The sequence below is a fragment of the Pinus tabuliformis genome, chromosome 7, assembly GCF_031772625.1.
Source record: "Pinus tabuliformis cultivar Carrire ecotype Pingquan chromosome 7, CPIR1, whole genome shotgun sequence".
Lineage (NCBI taxonomy): Eukaryota > Viridiplantae > Streptophyta > Pinopsida > Pinales > Pinaceae > Pinus > Pinus tabuliformis.
In genome coordinates, this window is record NC_142293.1 from 1629113590 (window position 1) to 1629123467 (window position 9878).

The 9878-nt window shown below is 32.7% G+C and overlaps 1 pseudogene; it reads right to left on the reverse strand.

Annotated features, from left to right (window-relative positions):
• Positions 1-6761: 6761 nt before the first annotated feature.
• LOC149254500 (large ribosomal subunit protein uL14x/uL14z/uL14y pseudogene) lies at positions 6762-7185 on the reverse strand (annotated as a pseudogene).
• Positions 7186-9878: the final 2693 nt, after the last annotated feature.

Below are 9878 nucleotides of genomic sequence, written 5' to 3' on the forward strand. Positions count from 1 at the left end.
TTGGTGGTACTATACAGATGTGAAGTATGGGTATCAATGCTTCAACAAGAAAGTGGAGACATGTAGAGAGATAACAAAAACATTTAATCACAAACAGCCTCAAGATTAAAGCAACTATTCCTTATGAGATTGTCTTGGCAGAGGTTGGTGATTTCCCCAATGAAGAAGCAACTATTTTTTGGTTGTTAGCCTATCTAAGAAGGTTAAAGAACATGGATACTCATCACTAGCGAAAAATGGCGGCTCTAGAGAAATTAAATAAAGGGAAGAGCACATAGATGAAACAAAACATCAAATAGATGAATAAGTGGGGTATTATCAAAGTGAATGTCCAAATAACAAAGGGGGAATAAAAAAGTATGTGCAAGGAAAATTCAAAGAACACGTGTGTAAAGGGCCACTTGGGAGGAAAAAAGAATACTATATCAAACATTTCAATCCTACATATGACCATACACAGAATACCTGCATGGGAATGGAAAGCAAAAATGTTAATCGCTCAGATAAGAACTAGTTCACATCAACTTAGATGTAAAACCAGAAGACGGATGATACCTAAAGAGGAGTGGGAAGAGAAAGGTGTAGGTATTTTACTCAAGAAGTGGTAGAGATAGAATGACATTACATCATGGAATGGGCAGCTTACAAGGATATCCAGAACAATTATATTAACGCTAAAAATAAACAACTCAAATAATTTGTTTGAAAAAAAAAGATAATAATAGATGCAGATTACTTGGTCAAGATACACATTAGAAGATCCAAGATGCAAGGAAAAGGAGATAAGGCACAACGTTTTGGGTTGTGCAGGCTTTTTTTGCTAACTAATTGTGGGTCCCATAGGTTGCTTAGCCTCATGGACGTGATTAAAACACATCATCATCATCAACAGTAACCAACAAATGCATATATTGTGTGTCCTACAAATACACGAGATTTATTCCAAATCAATGAAAGTGCCTCTACTTCCATTAGGTCTAATGTCAAAAGTACCCTCGCCATTACGAGAGGAAACTAGGTCAATGTTTCCAAAGAATAAAGGGCTTGTATGTGAATAATTATATATGGATCCCCAATTTTATAAAATTTAAATCTAAGGATAAACCCTAATGTCACTTAAATTCAAGCCTATAATTCATACGATTCGTAAAAAAAGAACTATAAAAATCATAGTCAAAGTCCACCAAGGAAAGATTGTACATGGAAACAATTTGTGGAGGACATGAATTACGACAAGGTTAGAACTCCATACAAGAATTACCACAAGATTAACACTTCGTACAAGAATTACCACAAGGTTGGCATTTTTTCCATATCAAGTTGTTTCTCATGTCTACAATGGAATGGGTGTCATTTAGCAACTTGAATAAAAAAAAGTCACATGAGGCCACCACTTGCTATCAAGCCATCTTCTGCACAATACAATTTTTGTCATCCATAGTTTAAGCACTCCCAATAGTTTCAACAGTTGATCACACCCTTTGCTTTCACTCTCGATTGGTAGTGACAAACAAGAAGAAGTATCATTTGGGTCGGCTCCCATTTGTTGCCTACATTTTCCTCTCTACATGTGAATGACAATTCCATCTCATAGAATGAATCCACCCTCATTGTTACTCACTTCTACTTACTTTCCATTTTATGATGTTTCTACTTCTTTAAGATTCTTCTAGGAATAGCTAATGGGGGATCCTCCTTGGGAAGCCTCTGGTGGCTCCTTTCAATAGCTCAGGGATGTGGACTACATGCAAGCCCCACATACCTAGCCGACAATCCCATTTTTTATTTTACCATACCTTTTTTTGACACAATGGGAAAACCTATCATAACTCATTGTCAAACCAGTAGTTAGGACAGCCAACATTGGTCGGTATCCACGAATGCAGGTTGACTCATCATCATTATTTAATCATATCTTACTTATTGTTTCTTTGATTTTATTTTTAGTCTCAATTCTTATTTGTGTGTGGCCATAAATTCGTGGGATATTTGAATTGTATATTTTTGCTTGTGGTGAATAAATTTAATTTTTCTTTTATTTGAATAAATCAATAAATAAAGTCATATACACATATATAACATAAATAACAATAATATATATAATACTTAATTAAAAAATAAACATTAAGAAATAAACAACCTTATGACTTGTTTTCTTTGGCAGGATTATAGCAATTGATTCATAATTCACTACGAATTAGTTATTCTTTGACTATAAATATTAATCTATTTGTTTTTTTTGTGTAAGTCAGGAGATTATATTATATAACAAAATATAGTACAAAAAATCCGCGATGGCGGATCGAAAGCAGGGAATCACAGTGAACCATATCTAAACATCTGCTCAGAGATTTCACCAAAACAGGACTGTAAACAGCATACCTCGCAGGGTAGCTTGACCTGAACTTGTTCCTATCATCCGACACAACTAAGACAGTGCATAGCATGACAAATACATAGACAAACTGTAACAGAGACATATATAAAGCCGAGGAGAGCCACACCGGGAGCGAAGCTAGATGAATTTTCCCATCTGGCTGATGGTGTCCAGTCCCATCTGCCGCATATGAGTATTCATCCTGGCTTGCATTGCTTCAATAGTTTCATTATCCTCTGCCCCTGTTTTGGCAGGCTGCGAGGCTCCGGGAGCAGCATTGACCGTGTCTCTCAGAATCTGGATGAGGAGGGTGAGCTTCCTGTTGACAATTTGAACGGCTTCATGAACTGTGTTGATCCGCCCTTCCAGAGAGTTGTTATAGTTGATTATCTTCCCCATCTGCTCCTCCGTAAGGATCACTTCAGTTACTATGTTCTGCTTCTCATTCTCCACAGTTTCCAAGGCTTTGGCTATGAGCATTTTGGTGCGCCAACTTTCGGCCTTCGTCCTAACGAATTGAGTGGCCCTTTTCGAAGGTGTTCCAGGGTCCCTCAACCAATTGACCTCCGCAGCAATCTCCTCCTCCGTGCGCCCTTCCTCCGCTTGCTTCACCTTAGCTTCCAGCTCCGCTACCTTACGCTTGTTCCTAGCGGCAGCACGGGTTTCATAACCTTGCTTCGCCTCAAGCAGGTCCTGATTTGCTGCATCACAACGGCAACCACTGGCTTCCATCCTGACCTCTCTATGTTTCTTCCAACCAGAATTCCTCTCGCTCACTGAAGTTAAGTCTGCACTATGAAAAGACACAGTAGTGAGAACAAAGTGAAAGCCCGCAGCTTTATAGCCTTTGCGGGTGTTGATCCTCCTGAAATCGGTCTGGATCCTGCTGTAGGTAGGAGTACTGTTACCATCAAATCGATTGAGGTCCACACACGCGAGGCTGATGCCGGTCGATTTAGAATGAGTGTGGTTGCGTATGAGCCATTGATCAATTTGCCAAGTGTGTTGTACTTCTGAGCGGTTGTTATGGAAGCTAATGGAGTCGGACAGACCCTGTTTGCCCTCCTTCCGATTCACCATGCTCTGTACCTTGAGCCTTCCTGACTGATACACCGTGAACATAAATGTCACTGATGTCTTTTGATACGGCTTCCTTCCAGGTGTCCTGGTATTTATTCTCCTTATGCTTTGAATTTTGTGGCGCGATCTGTAATGATCGCTAGTTTGGCTGGTCTGCCGCCGCCGGTTAAGCCATCTCCCTGTGAGTCCAGTCATGCCGTTAACTCGGTTGCTGGTGTACTCTTCACCGAAATTGTCATCCCTCCGGTGCCGGATGTCTGAGCCATTATCGGCTATTAATCTATTTGTTAATGTAAAATATTAGACAGGTTTTTTTTGTGATATATTAAAATTTTAGTTTTTATCATTATATTGTATTGGTGAGAACAATTGAAGAATTGTCAGAGGGTCTTAGATTGAGTGGTTTGGTGAACAATTTGTTTCCCTAGTTGTGTGGATTCAAGTGTTCGAACACATGTTGTCTTTGTGGCATATACGAAATGGTTGTATCTAGCATGTCGTAACTGGCCTCTTTATGGCATATATGAAATAGTTGCATCACATGTTGTATTTGTGGCATATGCGAAAAGGTTGTCTCTGGCATGTTGTAACTGGCCTCTTTATGGCATATATGAAATAGTTGTAGATCGTGAGGTCTTGTGGACGTCATTAAAAGCCATTTCATTTCATTTCAATTCAATTATCTCATTTGTTCAGCTAGCTTTTGTTAGGAATTTTCCTTATTTGTATATATTTTGTGATGGAGGGAAATTTCACCATTCATCTTGTTATTAGTGGGAGGAAGGTAATTGTCATGTAAATTTAAGCATCTTCCTGTGAGTTTGAATACTTATATGTTGCAGAGGAAGTAGGGGTTAAATTGTTGCAAGTAAGTATTAATACCTACATGATTAATATTTAATTAAATAATGGATTTAGAATTTCAAATAAATAAATAAAACACAATATTAATTAATGTCCTTGTAATATCTTTTTCTAACTTGAATGAAATATGTATTATAAACTAGAACCATATTAATTCTTTTTTTTTTTTTAGACCTTGCCTCCACACACATTTAAAGTTTAAATCATTATGATCGAAATTGTTGATATTGAAGATCGGTTCAAAGTTGTGCTTATTGGGTTTTGGAATCTGTTTGGAAACTTATGAATGAGTAAATGTTACTCTCAAATGATATAAGGTTATAGATATAATGTAGGGACATCTTTCAAATCAATTTATTATTCATTAATTCTGAATAGGGTAAGAAAGGGCCACTGATTTGTAAATATCCAGCGTACACAATAAAAAATTATATAGACTGAAATAATTTGCATTATTACAATGGATTTACTAAATAGATTGTTCTTTGAAAATAAGGAAAAAGTATAAAATGTTTGGATTGAAACAAAACTTTCAAAGTATTCCTTCACTCGACACTTTTGGGTAGGAAATAGATATCTCAGTGAAGGCAATCTATCTATGATCATGATTCGGCCATGTATCCCCTAATGATTTATTACAAACATTTCCATTGCTCATGATTTATTTTTCCAGCTTTTATCTTAGATTGATTTGCATGGCTTAAGCAATTTCAACAAATCTTAATTGCCTGAGGTGAAAATAATGTGTGGATCTTGTCTTTCTTACTATTATGAAAATATTTAAATTTTATTTAAGAATATTATATATCATGGAGTAAATACGAATTTTTCTTTGTAATCATGGTTGTGTGCAAACCAAGGTTCTTTTCAGATAAAAGTGCATACATTTAAACATAGAGATACAAATTAAATACATTTCTTTTAATAATCCATTACAATACGATGAGTTTTTAATAGTCCTAAATCTCAAATACATGACAAAAAAGAAAGTATATTTTGTTTGAATGCATCTTAATATTAAAACTTTCATTAAATATTGGTTAGGCTTTACATGTGCTATGAACAATTTATAGTCCATCTATGTCAAAGTAAAAATATGTATGATTTTCATATTCATTTTAGCTTTACCATAGCTTTAACAAAATAGCCATGGGTAGATTTGGGTAATCAGAGAAACTAGTTCGGGTTAAAATATTTCAAAAGACAGGTGATATAAAGATAGGAAATTAAGTAAATAGGGGTTATCTTGGGTGGTTGGGTAAAATGATTATTATCTCCCTCATTCAAATTCAATTCCCTATAAATGATATGATAATGAAAAATATTATTACCTATAAACAGTATTGTATTAACTCACTCTCACCCTAAAGTTAAAAAAAGGTGATTTCCTTTAAAAAAAAAATGACAAATTAAACTTTCTTAATTGAATACTAGTTGAATAACAATATTCAGTTGAATTTTTGTTTTTGACTTGAATTTTTGTTTTTTGGTTTTTAAAATTTGATAGAGTTTTACTATGATCTTAATAATAATATTTTGTTGGTAGATAGATTATTTTTCCTTGCTCTACCAAAAACATTTACCTTGCTTTCACTGTGTTGAAGTTTAGCATATCATTTGTTTTATTTTGTGTGGGGAATTTTAAAATTTTCACTTCGTCTTTGAAGTAGATGGAAGTAATTTCATAATCATAATCTCCAACTTAATGTGGTGCAAGCATATGAGTGTCAATAACGATGGTCACACATCATTCGTGATTTGATGTTGAGATGGTTAGGATTTCAGGCCTGACAGCCCTATGTTCTAATTGCCCATTCGATCATTTTTATTGTTAATCATGCTTGTATGTAACTTTTGAATTTATATCTAATTGAACAGTCCCGTCATCCATTCTCCTTTATATTGGAAGGGTATAGTGGTAACCAATTATTAATTAATTAGATTGCTCTTAGGGTGAGTATATGTGGTGTTAAAATTAAATATTTTTTTACCAGACTAGTAGTGACTTACTTCACTTTCATTATACATAATTTTAAAAATTACACTAATTTTTTTATTCATATATTAAATTATATAATATATAATAAGTAATGTAATGAAATACATTATAGGAAGGTGCTTTTTTTTTTTCGCATATGCAGAGAAAGTAAAGTTATTTCTTGCGGAAATAAAAATTATATCAACTGTTTGCATAACCACTTGCAACATCTTGTTAGTATTTATTAGAGAGCAATTCATCTTTTGTTTGAATGCATTTTAAGAGCATGTTAAATAAATGGAAATTGTACATTTTTTTAAACTCAAAACGCAACCAAACACTTCACATAGATGTTATCTCGGTGTAACACAAATTGAGCAACTATAAAACTTCTAGTTTTATCAAAATCCCCTAAAAGATGTTACCAAACCAACTACTCAGCATATTGTACAATCACTCTAATTACATAATAGTGTTTGTTGCACTGGCAATTCTAGGCCACAAATCAACTCACTCTTTCCCAATGGACCTTGTGATAGCGGAACCTTTCATTTCTCCCATTGGATTTACTATGACGTCTGCAATATATTCAAAATACATATAAACGCCATCATTTCGGTACTCGGGGCTTCCACTAGCGAAAAATGATGACAAGCATAACCTTCTTTTTGAGGTCGGGCTTTCCCTCCTTAACAGTGGCCATCACCATATCCCCAACACAGGTCACAGGAAGTCTGTTGAGATGACCCTTGATTCCCTTCACAAAAATCATGTACAAGTTCTTGGCTCCTGTGTTATCTGCATAATTCACCGTGGCTGCCATTGGTAGACCTAGAGACATCCTAAACTTGTTCCCTGTACTACCTCCACGACCTCTCTTAGACATAGCTTTTCTTCCATGTTTCTTTTGTCTTAACCAAAAGGGAAATTGTACATCTTTTGTTTGAATACATCTTAAGAGTATATTAAGTAATTGGAAATTATTGGTTATTTTTACTTGTTAGATATTTTTTTTGAATGTATCTTAATCTTAGGAGTATTCTAAATAAATAGCAATTATTATTTATTTTTACTTATTTGTGATTTCTATAGGGTTGGTATTCCAATATCTTCTCTCCATTCTCTTTAGCAATAATATTACAAATGTTGAGAGAGAAACATTTCATAATTCTAGAATAGCCATTTCCATTTATTTCTCTTCATGAATCTAATGGAATTAAGAGTTGTACACCTATCCAGTTTTTCATGATTCCTTTGACTGTGATGGACTAATTTTCTTAAACGCTCACTAGATGTGATATTTCTCAGGGAGAATGAAGAGAGCAATGAAATATGTTGGGAAAAAGGATATAAACTTAATCCAATAAGGGATTCCCAACATAGTGTTACACCAAGAATTTAAGGTTATGAAACATTGGTACATGTCTAGGTTTAATCAAACGAAATATAGAGAGTGATATCAATTCATAACCCACTAATTGTCCTCTTGTTTGTCTTTAAAAAGACATTTGAACAGGGAAGCAACATCAGATATTGTACTTGCATGCCATGTAGGTCAAATCTGTGTAAAACATAATGTTCATTGCACCCAAAGATGCTCTCTAGCCCAGTATAGAAGAGATGTTGTAATGTCTCATATCCTATCTTGTTATGTTACATAAACAAAAATAACAGTAGCACTACCACTATGGTTGATATACACCAATAGGCATACATCAAACAGATGCACAACCACATTAATAAATGTGGTTGATATAGCCTGATAGGCATATATCAACCACAATAATAACTATTAGGTGTATGGTAGAGATTTAATATTAATGTTAAATATTAATATTAATATTAATTATTATATAATTATAATAATTATATAAGTAATAATTAGGTCTTATAATATTAAGTTTAAAATATTGGGATCTAATATTAAAGTTTAACATTAGAGTTTTGATATTGTGTTTTAAAATTGAGGTTAAATTATTGGGTTTTAATATTATATTTTAATATTTGGGAGATTTGGAAACCTTTGTGGTGATTAGAGTGAAACCCTGGCCGCTCAATCTTTGCTTTTTTTGCATGAGTTTTCTGCAGATAATTCAATAGTGAATCCTTGTGATTTGGCAAATAAATCTTTTTCTTTTGCGAGTATGGCTACCGGTCAAGCAAGCTCTTCTTTGGTTTTGTATAGTTCAATGTTGAAGTTTGGTTATTATCTTTCGATGGTGCAAGAATTTTCTTCCGTGTTGTGGTTTTGAGACCCAATATTAAATCCAATACTAAACTCAACACTATAAACCTTAATATTAAGCCCAATAGTAAACACTAATATTAAACTCAATATTATAAACTATAATATCATAAACCCTAATATTAAACCCAATATTATAAACCCTAACATTATAAACCCAATATTAAATATTAATTTTAAACCCAATATTATAAACTCAATATTATAAACCTCAATATTAAACCATAATATTAAACTCAATATGAAACCTAGTATTATAAATTATAATATTAAACCCAAGATAATAAGTCCTAATATTAAAATCCAATTTTAAACACAACATTGTAAACCCTAATATTAAACCCAATATTATAAACCCTAATATTAAAACCCGATATTATAAAGCTCAATATTATAAACTCTAATATTAAACCCAATATATTAAACTCTAATATTATAAACCCAAAATTTAACTCAATATTACAAAACTAATATTATAAATCCTAATATTAAACCCAATATTATAAACCCTAATATAATAAAACCTAATATTAAACCCAATATTATAAATTCAATATTACAAACCCTAATATTGAACTCAATATTAAACCCAATATTATAAACCCAATATTATAAACCCAATATTAAACTTAATATCATAAACCCTAATATTAAACCCAGTATTATAAAGTCAATATTATAAACCCAATATTAAACCCTAATATTAAACCCAATATTATAAACCCTAATATTAGGAACCCAATATTATAAACCTCAATATTAAGCCCAATATTATAAACTCAAATATTAAACCCAAAATTATAAATCGTAATAATAAAACCTAATTTATAATGTCACAATGTAACATTGAATAAATTGCAACGTAATGTAGCATTGCGACAATGATTGTCGCATCACAACAATGCTTAGATCATAATGCGATGTTGGATAGATTTTTATACAATTCCAACGTCACAATATTAAACCCTAATATTGAACCAAATATTAAAAACCCTAACATTATAAAACTAATATTACAAACCCTAATATTAAACCCAATATTATAAACCCTAATATTAAACCCAATGTTAAACTCAATATTATACACCCTAATATTAAACTCAATATTAAACCCAAATATTATAATTCCAAATATTAAATTCAATATTTAAAACCAAATATTGTAAATCCAATATTAACTCAATATTAAACCCTAATATGAACACAATATTAGACCCTAATATTAAGCCCAATATTATAAACTCGATATTAAGCCTACTATTATGAATCTTAATATTAAACCCTAATTTTGTAATGTCGTAATACGACAGAATGATTGTCGGATTGATTGTCAC